The sequence below is a fragment of the Rhinoderma darwinii genome, chromosome 2 (assembly GCF_050947455.1).
Source record: "Rhinoderma darwinii isolate aRhiDar2 chromosome 2, aRhiDar2.hap1, whole genome shotgun sequence".
NCBI lineage: Eukaryota > Metazoa > Chordata > Amphibia > Anura > Rhinodermatidae > Rhinoderma > Rhinoderma darwinii.
The window spans coordinates 369,104,219-369,118,564 of NC_134688.1; the positions used below are offsets into that span (position 1 = coordinate 369,104,219).

Here is a 14,346-nt window from a genome sequence, read left to right on the forward strand (position 1 = left end):
TGTCCTTGAGGAACATCAGCTGCTGTGTGTATATGTATTTGCGCTTCTTTGTGGCTCCGTCCCCACTTCGCCCTCTGGCGCCATATTCCCGCCGGAATTAATCCCGACAGCTCCTCCAGCGGGTTTTGACATCATCAACTGTACATAGGAACAACAACAAAAAATGGGTATGTCACCAAGTGACATCACCGTAATCGTCACTTGTTCGAAACGTTGGCATTCCTTACACACCACAATACATTATACACCAGCTCAATGATGCTGTGACACACCTGCTACCTTGCACAGTTGGAACATGTTAACACAAGGATACACTACAGCATGTGTGTTTGACATGGCATATATAAAGCAATGTACTTACCAATGCTCTTTCGGTCTCGGGTGCTGCCTTTAGCCCACTCCTGGCCGAATAGGGTCTGCGCCACCTCATCCCAAGCAACCTCCTTGCCCGTGCGATCGTGGTAGGCCTCTACCCACGTGTCCCACAACTGTGGCCTCGACGGGACCAGGCAGATCAGCTTCTCCATATCACAAGCACGCGGCATTGCAGCAGTTGTCGGTTTCACTATCCAGCAAGTGCCCAACAAGTGAAAAACAACTTCCTGGTTTGTGCTTGTTTGGACACGTTTTCTCAACTCATTTACATAGACTTAACAAGTCTTGTGTGAAAAGCACAGTTCACACGGAAGTGCTTCCGTGTGGCATGCATGGTTTTCACGCACCCATTGACTTCAATGGGTGCGTGATGCGTGAAAAACGCCCAAAGAACTGACATGTCGTGACTTTTACGCAACGGACCAACGCTGCGTAAAAATCACGCACATGTCTGTACGGCCCCATAGACTAATATAGGTCTGTGCGACGCGCGTGAAAATCACGCGCGTTTCACGGACGTATTTCCCGTTCGTCTGAATAAGCCCTCAATGTAAGAAATGAAAATTACTTAGAAATATATATTGGCTTCTTCACTCAGGTAATGTATAAAAGATACATCCACTGGCAGAAGAGCACAAGGGGCAAAGAAACTTTAAAAAATAGTTAAAGGATTATTCCCATCTTAGACGTTTATAGCATATCCATGGAATATGCCATAAATGTCTGATAGATGCTGGTCCCAGCTCTGGACCTCCACATAATCATGTAATCAATAACACAGTTTGCATATAGCATACAATACGGTGTTATGAAATGTTTCATTAATTCCCTACATCTGGGTATTGTCCTGCCCTGTACGTAGTCTTAAAATTCATGTGTAATATGTAAACTCAATATTCAAACAGAATACAGCAGTGGTTTGCTATCTGTGGCTCTCCGTTAACCTTACCAGAGACTTATATCACATGATAGGAGTTTGAGTTTCATAAAAAGTTGGAGGGCCACAGGTTGCCAAACCCTCAGTACAACATTGCACTGTACAGTATACTTCTTAATTCCCAACATTGCTCCTACCTCTTTCTCAGTTCCACAGCATGGCCCCCCACTCCTTCACAGTTCCTAGCATGGCTCCATTGTTTTCTCAGTCCCACAACATTAGCACCCCACTCCTTCTCAGTCCCCAGCCTAGCTCCACTCTCTTTTTCAGTCCCCAGCATGGCTCCACTCTCTTCAGCCCCCAGCAGGGTTCCACTGTTGGCCCCTAGAATAACAACCTTATAATTTTCAGTCTCTAGAATGACTCCACCAACTTGTCAACCTCTAGCAGAGCTCCCCTAGCCTTCTCAATCCCCTGCATGTTTCCCCTATCACCAGTCCTTTGAATACCTTCCTTCTACTTCTCATTCTACCCAGTATGGCTAACTTGTTTGCCTCCAAACAATGGCCTCTTCCTCAACAGGTAGTGACAGGCTGTGCTGCAGCTTAATGCATGGGGTGAGCTCTGTTAACATGCAGAATGACGTCAGCTGCGCACTAAGCTTGACACCTCCCTTCTTCTGGCTCCCTCCAGAAGGCGGCACCTTGCTCCCACCTGTGCTGCATTCAATCAGAGGATACATGCATGCTAGAAAGAAATTCAAAGCTTGGCAGCTCCATCCTATCCTCTAATAGGACTCGCTGCATTTCATATCATCGAATGCAGCAGCAAGTAGAAGGAACAAGTATGTGACGCAAGCAGTTTTTACAATGTGGATCCCAGCAAAAGACTATAAATGTATCGTTTTAGGGTTATTTTATTTGGGCCTGTATAGCAATATTATTTGGGCACGGTACAACAATATTATTTGGGAACTACATATTGTTATAATATGACCACTTTATTGCACTATTAAATAGGCAATAACAGTAATTAAGATTCTTATGGAAGCATTATGTAGGCTCTACATAGGAGAACATTATATCTATATACAGTTATGTCCCGAATTAATTTGACAATGACACAAGTTTTGGCATTTTAGTTATTTACCAAAACATATTGAATATACAGTTATATAATCAATATTCGCTTAAGGTGCAGACTCTCAGCTTCAATTTTAGGGTATTCACATCCTAATTTGAGGAAGGGTTTAGGAATTACAGCTCTTTAATATGTAGCTGCCTCTTTTTCAAGGGACCAAAGGTAATTGGAAATTTATCTCAAAAGCTATTTAATGGGCTGCATGGGCTATTCCTTCATTAATCCATCACCAATTAAGCAGGTAAAAGGTCTGGAGCTGATCCCAGGTGTGGCATTTGCATTTGGAAGCTGTTGCTGTGAACCCAGAGCATGAGGTCAAAGTAGCTCTCAATGCAAGTAAAACAGACCATCGTTAGGCTGAAAAAAAAATGAAGAAATCCATGAGAGAGATAGCACAAATGTTAGGAGTGGCCAAATCAACAGTTTGGTACATTCTTGAAAAAAAAGAGTGTGATCTCGTGAACTCCAAAAGACCTGGACGTCCACGGAAGACAACAGTGGTGGATGATCACAGAATCCTTTCCATGGTGAAGAAAAACCCCTTCACAACATCTACCCAAGTGAAGAACACTCTCCTGGAAGTAGGTGTATCAGTATCTAAGTCTACCATAAAAAGAAGACTTCATGAGAGCAAATACAGAGGGTTCACCACAAGGTGAAAACCATTAATCAGCCTCAAAAATAGAAAGGCCAGATTAGACTTTGCCAAACAACATGTAAAGAAGCCAGCTCAGTTCTGGAACAGCATTCTTTGGACAGATGAAACTAAAATAAACCTGTACCAGAATGATGGGAGGAAGAAAGTATGGAAAAGGCTTGGAACGGCTCATTATTCAAAGCATACCACATCCTCTGTAAAACATGGTGGAGGCAGTGTGATGGCATGGGCATGCATGGCTGCCAAAGGCACTGGGTCACTAGTGTTTATTGATGATGTGACTGTAGACAGAAGCAGCCGATGAATTCTGAAGTGTTCAGGGATATACTTTCTGCTCAGATTCAACCAAATGCAGCAAGGTTGGTTGGAGAGGCCCATTTCCAGCAACCATCACTCCAGTGTTCTAATGGTACATTGTGTTTGCTAACTGTGTTAGAAGACTAATGGATGATTAGAAAACACTTGAAAACCCTTGTGCAATTATGTTAGCACCGCTGTAAACAGTTTTGCTGTTTAGAGGAGCTAGAAAACTGACCTTCCTTTGAGCTAGTTGAGAATCTGGAGCATTACATTTGTGGGTTTGATTAAACTCTCAAAATGGCTAGAAAAAGAGAGCTTTCATGTGAAACTCGACAGTCTATTCTTGTTCTTAGAAATGAAGGCTATTCCATGCGAGAAATTGCCAAGAAACTGAAGATTTCCTACAACAGAGTGTACTACTCCCTTCAGAGGACAGCACAAACAGGCTCTAACCAGAGTAGAAAGAGAAGTGGGAGGCCCCGCTGCACAACTGAGCAACAAGACAAGTACATTAGAGTCTCTAGTTTGAGAAATAGACGCCTCACAGGTCCTCAACTGGCAGCTTCATTAAATAGTACCCGCAAAACGTCAGTGTCAACGTCTACAGTGAAGAGGCGACTCCAGGATGCTGGCCTTCAGGGCAGAGTGGCAAAGAAAAAGCCATATCTGAGACTAGCTAATAAAAGGAAAAGATTAATATGGGCAAATGCACACAGACATTGGACAGAGGAAGATTGGAAAAAAGTGTTATGGACAGACGACTCGAAGTTTGAGGTGTTTGGATCACACAGAAGAACATTTGTGAGACACAAAACAAACAAAAAGATGCTGGAAGAGTGCCTGACGCCATCTGTCAAGCATGGTGGAGGTAATGTGATGGTCTGGGGTTGCTTTGATGCTGGTAAAGTGGGAGATTTGTACAAGGTAAAAGGGATTTTGAATAAGGAAGGCTATCACTCCATTTTGCAACGCCATGCCATACCCTGTGGACAGCGCTTGATTGGAGCCAATTTCATCCTACAACAAGACAATGACCCAAAGCACACCTACAAATTATGCAAGAACTATTTAGGGAAGAAGAAGGCAGCTGATTACCTCAGCAAATTAACAGCTAGAAAGGTCTGCAATGCTGTAATTGCTGCAAATGGAGCATTCTTTGACGAAAGCAAAGTTTGAAGGAGAAAATTATTATTTGAAATAAAAATCATTATTTCTAACCTTGTCAATGTCTTGGCTCTATCTTCTAGTCATTTCAACTCATTTGATAAATATAAGTGTGAGTTTTCATGGAAAACACAAAATTGTCTGGGTGACCCAAACTTTTGAACGGTAGTGTATATATATATATATATACTTTTTATATATATATATATATATATATATATATATATATATATATCTAGTGTGTGGAACTGAAATGTTGCACCAGGGCTATTGAAAGCTCTACTTTTTTCACCCATTCGGGAGTGCTGCCTATTTTGTATATTTTTATATCTAATCAGGGAAGGCGGTCGAGTCCCTGGGGCGTGCACCCACCCGCTATCACCAGTTCTACTAGACTGTGGACTATTTTATATATATATATATATATATATATATATATATATATATATATATATATAAATCTACATTATTTCAAAGAAAATGTAGGTTAAGCTAATTTTTTCTAATTTCCACAAGGACTAAAGGAGAAAATGCACGACTACATTTGTAAAGCAATTTCTCCAGAGTAAAACAATACCCCGCATGTTGGACACACGGCAGGGCTTAGAAGGGAAAAGAGCGCCACTTGGCTTTTGGAGCTCAAATTTAGCAGAAATTGTTTGCGGAGGCCATGTCACATTTGCAAAGCCCCTAAGGGACCAAAACAGTTAAAATGCCAAAAAAGTGACTCCAGTTAGGAAACTACACCCCTTGAAGAATCCATCTAGGGGTATAGTGAGCATTTTGAACCCACAGGGGTTTCATAGATTTTATTAGAATTGGGCAGTGAAGATAAAAAAAATCCTTTTTTTCCAATAAGACGTAGCTTTAGCTCAAAATTTGTCATTTTCTCAACAAATAAAGGAATAAAAGAACCCCATATTTGTAAAGCAACCTCTCTGGAGTACGGCAATACCCCATTTGTGGTCATAAACTGCTGTTCAGGCACACGGCAAGGATCAGAAGGGAAGGAGTGCCATTTGGCTTTTGGAGCACAGATTTTGCTGGATTGGTTTCTTGACACCATGTAACATTTGCAAAGCTCCTAAGGTACCAGTACAGTGGAAACTCCCCAAAAGCGACTCGATTCACGAAACTATACCCCTTGAGGAATTCATCTAGGGGTGTAGTGAGCATTTTGACGCCACAGCTGCTCCATAGATTTTATTAGAATTGGGCAGTGAAAATTAAAAAAATCCTTTTTCTTCAATAAGATGTAGTTTTAGCTGAAAATTTTTCATTTTCTCAACAAATAAATGGAAAAAAAGCACACCAACACTTGTAAAGCAACTTTTCCTGTGTACGGCAATACCACATATGTGGTCATAAACTGCTGTTTGGGCACAGAGTAGGGCTCAGAAGGGAAGGAGCGCCATTTGGCTTTTGGAGTACAGATTTTGCTGGATTGGTTTCTGGGCGCTATGTCACATTTGCAAAGTCCCTGTGGGACCAAAACAGTGGATCCCCCAGAGAAGTGACCCCATTTTCGAAACTACACCCCTCAAGGTATTCACCTAAGGGTGTAGTGAGCATATTAACCCCACAGGTGATTGGCAGAAATTGGTGTGCACTCGATGTTACAGAGTGAAAATGGGAGTCTTTTCCATAGATATGCCAATATGTGGCGCCCAGCTTGTGCCACCATAACAAGACAGCTCTCTAACTATTATGCTGTGTTTCCCAGTTTTAGAAACACCCTAAGTGTGGCCCTAATCTGTTGCCTGAACATTCGACCAGGCTCAGGAGTGAAAGAGTACCATGTAAAATTAAGGCCTAATTTGGCAATTTACAAAGTATTGGATCACAATTGCAGAGGCTCTGATGTGAAATAATAAAAGAAACTTCTGAGAAGTGACCCCATTTTGGAAACTGCACCCCTCAAGTCATTTATTAAGGGGTGTAGTGAGCATTTTCACCCCACAGGCCTTTTCCATGAATGATTGGTGCAAAATAAAAATAAAATTTTTTCCCTAGATATGCTATTTCAGTGGCAAATATGTAGTGCCCAGCTTGTGCCACTGGAGACACATACGCCAAAAATTGTTAAAAGGGTTCTCCCGGGTATGGCGATGCCATTTATGTGAAAGTAAACTGCTGTTTGGGCACACTGTAGGGTTCAGAAGGGAGGTAGCGCCATTTGGCTTTTGTAGCGTGGATTTTGCTTGGTAGTAGTTTTGTTTGGAGTTTTACTGGTGTTTCCGTTTATAATGTAGGGGTACATGTAAGCCGGGCGGAGTATATAAGGGGCATAGTCAGGTGGTATAATAATGGGGTAAAAAAAAAACAATAAAATAATCCATAGATGTGTGTTACGCTGTGACACAATCCTTTCTGCACAGGCCGGTGTCTCACTAATAAATGGTCCTTACTTATTCCCCTTTTGGTCCACACTAGGCATCTTTGCAGTTTGGGGAATTTTGCTGGGAAAGTGTTGTCCTGGTATAATACGGGCGCCCTCGCTTCCAGCAGATATGTTTGGGCCCTCCCCTTCCTGGTTCCCTAATTTTAGGGGCCTTTATAATTCCCCACTTGAAACAGAAGAAATGTTCCCCTCGGGTCGGCACAACTGCATATTTTTTCTTTCCTGACTTATTGGAGCCTTAACTAATTAATTTTTTTCATAGACGTAGTGGTATGAGGGCTTTTTTTTGCGGGACAAGCTGTAGTTTTTATTGGTACCATTTTGGGGTACATACGACTTTTTGATCGCTTGTTATCCTTTTTTTGGGAAGCAAGGTGACCAAAAAACAGCAATTCTGGCATATTTTTTTAGTTCTTTTTATACAGCATTCACCACGCTTTATAAATTACATGTTACCTTTATTCTGCGGGTCAGTCCGATTCCGGTGATACCTAACTTTTTTATGTTTTACATCTTTTTGCACAATAAAATAACTTTTGTAAAGAGAATGGATTTTTTCTGTCACCAAGTTGTGAGAGCCATAACGGTTTTAATTTTTTCGTCGGCAGAGCTGTATGAGGGCTTGTTTTTTGCAAGACGAGTTATAGTTTTTATAGGTACCATTTTTGGGTACATGCGACTTTTTGATCACTTTTTATTTAAATTTTTGGAAGACAAAGTGACCAAAAAATAGCAATTATGTCAGTATTTTTTAGTTGTTTTTTTTACGGCGTTCACTGTGTGGAATAAATAATATAATATTTTAATAGTTCAGGTCGTTACGATCGCCGTGATACCAAATATGTATGGCTTTATTATTTTTTTCAATAATAAATGACTTGATAAGGGAAAAAGGGCGATTGTGTTTTATGTTATTACTTGAAACTTTTATTGTATTTTTTACAACTTTTATTTTTACTTTTTTTACACTTTTTTTTACACTTTTCTTTAGTCCCACTAGAGGACTTGAAGCTCCAACTGTTTGTTTGATGTTCTAATGCATTGCACTACCTATGTAGAACTGTCAGTTGTTCACTGACAGCAAGCTGATCAGGCTCCGCCTCCAGACGGGGCCTAATCGGCTTCCGTAATGGCAGATAGTAAGCCATTGTTAGGCCTCCTATTGCCATAGTAGCATTCGCCAGCCTTGCCATCGCATGGCAGGTTGCCGATTTCATACAAACCACTTTGATGCAGCAATTGCATTGGATCGCTGCATTGAAGGGGTTAATGGCAGGAATCCGGTTCGTGCCTTTACAGTGGGATGTCCGCTGTAACATACAGCGGACACCCACTGCTGATGACGCCGGCTCAGCTTCTGAGCCGGAAGCTGAGCCGGCGCCATCTTGCCGATGGTACCGGAAGCCTTTTGGGCCCCGCCGACGACGGGGCATAGGACGATTTCGTTGCTGGCAGACCGAGAGGTAAGTATTAGGCCTCCGATCGCCTTTGCAGCCACCACCAACCCAGCGATCACGTTGCTGGGGTGCCGGTGGCTTTAAACTCATCACATCCTGCGATCTCTATTGAACGCAGCATCTGAGGGGTTAATCGGTCGGATCGGAGACTAGCTCCGGTCCTGGCCGATACCTCAGGGTGCCAGCTGTAACATACAGCTGTCATCTGGCGGTGATATCGCTGGCTCAGCTCCTGAGCCAGCTCCATCTCCTTCACGTGCAGTTACGTGGAATTGCGGGAAAACACCAGCTCCCATCACCTAACTGTACGTGAAAATGCGGGAAGGGGTTAAAGCTAGTCAAAAGTAACATTTTGACTATGCAGTGCAAATGTATAGTCAACAGACCTGGTTTCCTCCTCCTGAACAATCGTGCCAACGTTCCAGCATTATGGTACACCGTTGTCATCGCTCCAAAATGGCCGCCACAGTATCTCAGTCATTCGTTTTCTAAGTCATAAACGCTGGTCCATCGGAGGACATTAGCAGGGGGCGTGTCTCAGACTTTCTAAGAAAGCTCTGCACAGGGAAGTTTGAGAAAGTGCCAGCTTTTTTGGAAAAAACACACAGAGAGACATCTCAAGTTTATGTTACTTGAGCACATTCCTGTTCCTGAAAAGGGAGGTGATGGGCACATGTTACTGCATAGATGCGAGCTCAAGTGGATTTTTCTACTTAATTCCCTAAGACCAAAGGGTTTAAATATTGAGTTTAATGTGGCGAGATTAACCAATTAGATTTCACATTGATAGACTTACACACACACATGTGCATATATTTTTTGTGCAGATGTGTATGTAGGTGATACATTTTATTACATCTGGTTGTATCAATTGTATATTTTAACTTTGGTATTTTTTCATTACAGATAACGGTTGAACGTTGGGACCACTCACCACAATAGGTCTGCGTATCTTCTATATATACACAAACATTTTTGATGAACAAGCTCATTGGGACATGTGGTGTCTGATTATTCTTACTGTATGGTTCATTATATACTTACCTTGTACATTTCGTTTTGTTGCTCATTGTTGTTAGATTGACATGCAGATACTATAATGTTTTTGCTATTATGCAGACATATACACACTATAATGTTTTTGCAATTATTATGATTTTTCACCTTAACCCCTTAATGACCGCCGATTAGCCTTTTCACGGCGGTCATTACTGGGCTTTATTCTGATGCAATAGCCTTTTCACGGCGCTGCATCAGGATAAATAAACAGAGCAGGGAGCCGTTAAATCTCTCTGCTCTCAGCTCAACTGTTTGCCAAAACTTGTATTGGAATGAAAATATTCATGTATTTGGTCTACATTCCCTGATGTATGTTATCAAGATTAGTACTTTCTGTCACATTCTTATAGGCACTGCAGTGGTCCATCAAGTTACAATGGCCTCAGGTTACAATATTTTTAACTTTCAATGGCCTTACCTAGAACATTGTAACTTAAAATGACAATGCCACAGTGTCCATGTGCAGCACATGCGATTGGATGGAAGATCGAGTTAATCCACATGGGCATTTAACATGACAACTCTTGTGAATCAGTGAATCACATGGCAAGTAGAGCCAATCACTGAGCATAAAATACGGACCCTGAAGAAGCTAATTTCTCTAACATAGAAAGTGATTTATCATCTTGCTGTAGCTCTTCCTGACTTTCATAATTAAGGTCTAGCTTTATCTATATTAGTTATATGCAGATGTCTCACAAGACAAGCCCTTTGTAAATAGAAGCCATCCCAGCGATCACCTGATCCCTGTGGGTCCAGCTTCTCTAACGCTAACAATCAGCCATTATTGCTGGGGAAAAACACTTTTGGATATACAATTAATAGTTGACCATGTAATACATAAATGGCATGGTCCCACCAGAGAAAGAGCTGCTCCCGCTCATACAGGACCTCCTAACAGTCCACAGACCCTGTTCACATGTAGTGATTTTTTCTGCATTTTCTTTCATACATTCATACATTACATTAATCAAAAGTGCAGTTGTTTTTTAGCTGCAATTTTTTCAACAACAGCAAATTCTGACTTTAATTTTTTTTTAAATGTGCACATTAACAGATGATTCTAATAATAAACCCTTTTCAGAAACTTTTCCTACTCCTCTTTCTTAACTTTTATGATTTAAAAGTACGGTAAAGAACTGCCACTCTCCTGCCCAATGTGAGCCAGCCTTACCTACCATATACATCTCTGTTTTATACCTTTACCCCCTAATATTTCAACTTCTGAACACTGTGACTATTACGATGTGTCATAAAAAATGAAAAACAGATGATATGCTTTCCCATTATCCCCTGTCTGCTGCACTTCAGTACAAAGGGAACATCATAGGTAATGCATTTAATAAATTAATTTAGAATTATATAATGTTTTAAAATGGAAAATTGATATTAATGTGTCCAACCCATTCCAAAATCCCAATGTGATCATTTCAAATCCCTGCAAATCTTTTCTTAGAATGAGATAATTATGTTCCAAGCGCTTCATAAAAATACCATTGAGACCCAGGATCGCATAGAATGACAATACAATAAATGGTTTGGATTAGACTTGACTGTGCATTAAAACGGATACTCCCTAATTGGTATTCTGTAAATTAATAGCTTGTGACCCTGCCGGCTTCACACACACACACACACACACACACACACACACACACACACACACAAACACATACACACACACACACACACACACACACACACACATCCTCACATCCACCAGTGTAAGTTACATGCAAATCTAAAGAGCTGTGTGGATGTCATTAACCATTTCAATAGCTGAACTCATTCATCTTTATAAATAGAATGCCAGAGACCGTACTCCCCAGCTCCTCAGACGCCAACCTGCCCACAACCTTTGTAGACTATGTATATCAAGCAAATAAGTATACAAATGATATATCAATCCCTGTAGCCATGGTATATACGATACAGAAATAGACATTGCACATCAATGCTGTTACTTCTTATGCAGTACTTCTCTGACAAGCGACGGTTAATGAACCTTTAACTCAGTAATTATGGTCTTGAAATACATTTGTGCGTTTGCTGTAATGCCCCCCCCCCCTTCCACACGCACACAACAGAAAAAGCAAGAGAATAATGGTGCTGTTTGACTATGCCAGGGAATGCAAATCATTGCCTGCCTGTCATAACACATCATCCATTTACACGCCAGGAAGGGATACTTTACAGGAAAAGGTTAAACAGCCTTTTAACTAGCGCTTTGCCGCCACAACGGTCTATTTTGCTCAGTATTCCACGTCCTTTTGCATACTAGGGGTTAATATCTTCATCACCAGAAATACTCTCCTAGTGAGCATGGGAGGTCTGTTCTTCCAGCAGTTGATCTGTATCACAGCATCACCTCTGAGATATAGGACAGTGTAAGAACCTAAAAATAGCTACATACACACAAAAAAAAAGCAACCTTGAAGTCATCAGCAGGATGAGCAAAGAAGAGGAAAAAAATCAGTAAGGCTTGTCTCCTCTACAGTGTGTGGACCTGTTACATGCTTGTGCTTAATGCAATGTAGGAAGACCAGGAGTCTGCTTCTTCAGCAGCATGTGCGGAAATATTAGGTCTACGTTCTGCTAGAGAGCAGGGCGCCACCTGCCTTTTAATCCATATTATTCTCTGCAGGAGTAAGCTGAAGAGGGAGAGAAGGGGAAAAGATGAGAATTCTTCAACCTACATGCTCAGGAGGTGATGCTGGCTGGACCATGCCACTTCTACCCAGGGATCAGGGTATGGATGCTCATCAAAGACTTCCTAATCCCATCCTGCTGCCTGGAAATGCTTCCTATTCTACATGATTCCTGCAGGATTTCCACTTTAAGAAGCCAGGACATAGTGGATCCCAAATATTGAGACTTCTTCATAAGGTAAGGAGACAATGTGTCCAAATAAGGGAAGAAGCTGCTGGCGACTGGCGTTACCTCTGACAGATGAGACTTGACATTTCCTATCTTCCCATGAAAGATTGGTTAGTTGTGAAACCTCAAACTGATCACTTCTCTGTTTGAAGTGCATCTTCCATGAAACCAAATGAGAGGAAGGACAGGGAAAGGGGGGGGGGGAGAACTGTTGGTATTTAGTAGAGCAACACCGGCTCTGGCGAAATCTTTGTTTAAATACAAGAACTTTGGAAATCACAACATACAGCAGCAAAGAGAGGAGGGGGCTTGTAATGAAATGGACCTGTAGGAAATGCAAAGCCTTATAATACATTTCATAGTAATTCTCAAGCCCCTGATCTTGTGTGAATGAGCGTTGAAGATGAAATAAAATGAGCAGCGCCGTGGGTAACTTTTGTGCCAGCTTCCCAGTGCTGAGCCCCATTAGCATGCAGTGTCAGATGTGTTGTGTGTTTAATGATTTCATTTGCTGGTGTGCCTCATAGCTCACATCTCTCTGTTGTTTTACAGCACAGGGGCTGCAGGCAAGAGACAAGCAGACTTTCAGCTTCAGCTACATCTCACCAAGGCTGGGTACCATTTCCAGCAGCACCAAGGGGTGTAAGATCCTACTTGGATTTGATGAGATCAACCTCACAAGTAATGTGCACACAGCGGACATCAGAATCCTGAGCTGCTGGAGGAGTGGCACCTCTGCTTTCTACTTTTCTCTTGCTGATTTCGCTCACTGATTACTTCTTCTGATTTTTTTTTCTGTCGTTCTGCAAAGGAAAGAGAGATAAAAGCAGCTTTACCCCAGCTTTGATTTCTGAAGGGGTTTCCACAAGTGATGCCTGCTTAATGCCCAAGGTAAGCATACGATTACCTTTATATTCTCCGACTACCAGTTGATTGTATACATGTGGGGGAAGTTTTACATCTGTGTATACCTAGCCTGTTGCTGATCACAATCACACCGTGATTTACTATTGAGATTTTGCTAAGCAATCACTGGTAATCTGGAAGCATATTTATTTTTTGCTTACTTGAGTAGCATGAGATTTAAAGGGAAAAGTGACGTGCAGAAAAAAAATGGCTGATTCTGAAAACAATCAAATAATAATCCAGCTGACGGAGGTTATGGCAAAAGTGTTTAAAAGGTAACATGGAAGAGCAAACAAAAGCGCAACGCTGCAACCAGCAGCTGATCTTATCTTTATCGTAATGTGATTGATGACCTGTGTGACACATGGGCTCTCTGGCAGAGAGAGGGTTAATCCGAAAGGGATTACTCGTACGTCTTGGTTTGTTTATTCGAGATTTTTATGTTGCAGTAAGGATTGGCAGAGAATGAGAAAACAAGACTTATCAAAAGCCTCTCTTTTGATAAAAGAGCATTAATAGCCATTTAATAAGATTGTCATCGTGTGTAGAAGTTAATGACATGGAAATCACTGTGTTCTAGTCCGGGTGCTGATTCTTCTGCATAGAGCACTGTGTTGGAAGAGTCATTGACTCCCAAAGCCCCACCATTATGTGTGGTGCTGAATACAAAAGTGTTCATCATTACTTACAGTATATATAAAAAAGAACACAGAATCATAACAACACAAGTGACGTAAGATAGTGTTTAGCTTGTATTCTGTGTTATGGTAAAAAGCAATAAACTCAGTAGTGATGTACCGTATGCTGATGACGCTTTGTATAGTCTTACCACAATTAATATTGTGCATCACTCATACAGTAGTGTAAAAGGATCATGAAAATGAAATCCAAAGACTGACACTAAGAAATAACTAGACTGTCAAAAACCTCAGTACTCATCTTTCTCCGTAACCATTAATATTAGCGAGAGTGATTCCATCGTAAGGAGTAAGGATTGAGATGTGGGAGTCTCTAAATTCTAATTTACTGATGTTCCAAACCATAATAAAGACTGTGAAGTCTTCCTTTTTCTCCTCCTCTTCTCCAACCATTGCTCATACAGTTCATCACTGTGACTTCATCTGCAGCTCTC

At 41.3% G+C, this 14,346-nt stretch overlaps 1 protein-coding gene across 2 annotated transcripts in view; it reads left to right on the forward strand.

Moving 5' to 3' along the window:
• Positions 1-11,577: 11,577 nt before the first annotated feature.
• KCND3 (potassium voltage-gated channel subfamily D member 3) overlaps positions 11,578-14,346 on the forward strand; it is a 472,663-nt gene continuing 469,894 nt past the window's right edge. Inside the window, exons 1-2 of one of the 2 annotated variants that reach the window (XM_075853874.1) lie at positions 11,578-12,317; positions 12,861-13,199. The gene's annotated coding sequence lies outside the window, so the exon portion shown is untranslated. The remainder of the gene's footprint in view (positions 12,318-12,860; positions 13,200-14,346) is intronic. The other variant, XM_075853872.1, reaches the window with a different exon arrangement.